Source organism: Salvelinus sp. IW2-2015, linkage group LG2, assembly GCF_002910315.2.
Source record: "Salvelinus sp. IW2-2015 linkage group LG2, ASM291031v2, whole genome shotgun sequence".
NCBI lineage: Eukaryota > Metazoa > Chordata > Actinopteri > Salmoniformes > Salmonidae > Salvelinus > Salvelinus sp. IW2-2015.
The window spans coordinates 6,445,567-6,449,813 of NC_036839.1; positions in this window are offsets into that span (position 1 = coordinate 6,445,567).

Sequence of the window (4,247 nt, forward strand, 5' to 3'; positions counted from 1 at the left end):
TTTATGTTTAAAGAACATGAGTCCGTGCAATATCTGACGACTCAAGATATCGTTGATCATGCCACGGTTATAGAACATATTAATGTCTTCTTTATTTTCCATTACATTTTTCTGCTTCAAATGCACTTCACTTTGTGTATCACAGCAAGAGCTTGTTTATATTTCGTAAAGGTTTTTTATATGTAAAACTTGGGAAATTTGGGGAAAGTTTTTATTGCATACCAGTATCAGCAAGTGACTGTTTTAACCCACAATGCAGCTTTGATACGCAGTATTTTCTTAAGTTAGAAAACTCAAATGTTTCTCCCTCATCATTCCCCCATTGTCTGTCCTTGCTATTCTCCCTTTAATTCTACATTAACATTAACACGCCTTCGCTTTCACTTTCGACCATGCCAGATTTCCTCTTCTATGTCTTAGCGAAAGAAAATAAAACTATTCATGAAATAATAACAATGAAATTGAAAMAGAATGACTGTCGGACCAGTATTGTTAGCCTAGATTTGTTTTAAAATTAAATACCAAATTATAAAAAAAAGATGTGATTTGTTTATTTAATGCCTCGCAACATTCCAATAAAGGCTCAGATTTGTTTCTTAAGTGGGCTATCGTTTTTTTTTTAATGATTAGCATTTTTGTTGAGGTTTCAAACAGAAATTAAAAGCACGGACAGCAAATTCAGTCAACACTCCACAATGTCATATAAAGATCTCCAGCCTATGATGAACAAAAAGCGAAAAGACTGGAATATATCCATTTTTGACTGGGTTCTTGTTTGCCGTGTCTCAAATTTTGTCCAGTGCTATGTCACTGGTTCATGTGCAATTGTATATTTTCATAAATCTTAAGATTATATTTTTATATAGTTGATGGAATTCGATGCTTTATTTAGTGTGGGATGTGACTGACATGCAAAACAAAGTCTTTACACTTTTGCAGTTTTACCCAGAAGTCAATCTTTTCATTGGAGCCATTGAGTTGTCATTTGCTAGGGATCCTTGAGAAATGTCACATTAGCATGTATCGCCCTGTCCCATRCTGTCTTGCGGTCTGAGCTCTAAGCACTGCCAAATGTGTGACATGTTGCTGAGTACAAAGCACTTTGGGTTTGTCACTGGCATGAAGTCTCACAGGTCGAGTGCAAAATGATCTAGGGAAATGCGCTTTCACACCCTCGCACACCGGAAACTTTTTCTAACATGCATTCAGAGACTGCAAGACAGGAGAATGGGATAAGGCTTATGTCTCCATCAGGAAGTGATGCCAGCATTAGGCCATGGCCACATTGGGATTTCGTGTTGAAGAATTTGAGGGAGCCCATGTTTTTTTCAATGGGAGTCATCCGTTACCGGACAACCAAGATTATTTTCCGAAGACGAAGAAACCCACAAACGAGCCYTCTTTTCGTGCGAACTTGTCAGAAGAAAGTAGAGATGAGTTGTACTTTTGAATATACAATTTTATCTGTGTTCATTCATCTCAGTGTGGCTGTGGCCTTAGGCCAGAGACACACTGAGATGCATGAGCACTTAGTTGAAGTTGTAAGTTTACATACACTTAGGTTGGAGTCATTAAAACTTGCTTTTCAACCACTCCACAAATTTCTTGTTAACAAACTATAGTTTTGGCAAGTCGGTTAGGACATTTGTGCATGACACAAGTCATTTTTCCAGCAATTGTTTACAGACAGATTATTTCACTTATAATTCACTGTATCACAAGTCAACAACGACTGTGCCTTTAAACAGCTTGGAAAATTCCAGAAAATGATGTTATGGCTTTAGAAGCTTCTGATAGGCTAATTGACATCATTTGAGTCAATTGGAGGTGTACATGTGGATATATTTCAAGGCCTACCTTCAAACTCAGTACCTCTTTGCTTCACATCATCGGAAAATCAAAAGAAATCAACCAAGACCTCAAAGAAAATTGTAGACCTCCACAAGTCTGGTTCATCCTTGGGAGCAATTTCCAAATGCCTGAAGGTACCACATTCATCTGTACAAACAATAGTATYCAAGTATAAACACCATGGGACCACGCATCCGCCATACCACTCAGGAAGGAGATGCGTTCTGTCTCCTTGATATTAACATACTTTGGTGCGAAAAGTGCAAATCAAAAACAGCAACGGACCTTGTGAAGATGCTGGAGGAAACGGGGACAAAATTATCTATATCCACAGTAAAACGAGTCCAATATCGACATAACCTGAAAGGCCGCTCAGCAAGGAAGAAGCCACTGCTCCAAAACCACAACTGCACATGGGGACAAAGATTGTACTTTTTGGAGAAATGTCCTCTGGTCTGATGAAAGAAAAATAGAACTGTTTGGCCATAATGACCATCGTTATGTTTGGAGGTAAAAGGGGGAGGCTTGCAAGCTGAAGAACACCACCCCAACTGTGAAGCACGGGGGTCGCAGCATCATGTTGTGGGAGTGCTTTGCTGCAGGAGGGACTGGTGCACTTCACAAAATAGATGGCATCATGAGGAAAGTAAAATTACGTGGATACGTTGAAGCAACATCTCAAGACATCAGTCAGGAAGTTAAAGCTTGGTCGCAAATGGGTCTTCCAAATGGACAACGACCCCAAGCATACTTCCAAAGTTGTGGCAAAATGGCTAAAGAACAACAAAGTCAAGGTATTGGAGTGGCCATCACAAAGCCCTGACCTCAATCCCATAGAAAATTTGTGGGCAGAACTGAAAAAGTGTGTGCGAGGAAGGATGCCTACAAACCTGGCTCAGTTACACCAGCTTTGTCAGGAGGAATGGGCCAAAATTCACCCAACTTCTTGTGGGAAGCTTGTGGAAGGCTACCCAAAACGTTTAACCCAAGTTAAACAATTTGATGTCAATGCTACCAAATACTAATTGAGTGTATGTAAACTTCTGACCCACTGGGAATGTGATGAAATAAATTACAAGCTGAAATAAATCATTCTCTCTACTATTATTCTGACATTTCACATTCTTAAAATATAGTTGTGATCTTAACTGATATAAGACGAGGAATTTTTACTCGGATTAAATGTCAGGAATTGTGAAAAACAGAGTTTAAATGTATTTGTCTAAGGTGTATGTAAACGTRCGACTTCAACTGTATATGAGGTACATCATTATCATTTTTTTTCTGTCAAAAGTACAACTGACGAGTTGCATCAGCTAAAAAAGGGACTGTTTGTGCTATTTTGTCGGACATTCATCTCCGTTGAATTCCATTTTTGATGACTGCTTGAGGAAAACTTTTTCCTACCTGTGGGCTATTTCAATCCTTCAAGACATTCAAAGCCACCATAAACTATCAGTGTCTGCGTGTACGTGAATGCATAGCCCTTTGGCGAAAGACAATATGGAACCAGACGGCTTACACGCAAGTGGACTGGAGGCTGGAGGAGATTGGAGACTGCAGGGGCCTTTTAGTGATGTCCACTCAGAGCAAATACGAGTGCCTAATTAGTCACTTAGGCAAGGTAGTTGGTCTTGATCTCAACTTATTTTGCTTGTCTAAGGGGGAAAAACTTGGAGCACCACTTGGTGTTAAAAGATTCCGCTCTAATGTAAGATACCTTCGACACAGGCAAATTACACCACAATTCAAAGTAGAAACTCACTGTCAGCTCTCATGCATTGGTCCTGAAAACCAAATCAGAGCTAACTTGAGCATGAGCCTGTTCTTCACCAATGAAAATGGTTTGGAAAGGAAATCATTGCTGTTCAAGAGACCCATAACTGGTTGTGGTAATTACAAAGAAAAGGATGAAGGGAAGGCAGGATTTCAGTAGCACTTTACATAAACCTATTTATTCCTAGCMGTAATATAAAGCGTTACCAGCATTTCCTTGGCTATCTCACTCCAAGTCTTGCTCACCAACCATACACACCTGGAAGCCTGGCAAGGGAGACTGAAACTACCCCAAAGGGCAGGGTTTCAGGATATTCCTGGGTTTTAGCGTTAGTGCAACGGCCCCAATTACACCTGTGAATGGCTCGTAAGTGCTTCAGTTTCACTTGGTCGGCAACTAGGTCCTCATCGGCCAATGAGTTTAGAAGAAAAAAAACATGAGCATTCGGATTCTCCCAGCACTGTAGCAGGACAAATAGAGAGTGAGCTGAGAAACGATAGCCTCATTTATATGGAGAAGAGGTTTCTTCTTTGAGCACAGGTAATAGGTTCCTGCTCGAAAAAAGGAACCTACCTATTCAAACAGCCTTATTTCGCAAACAGAAAATCAATTTCGGTGA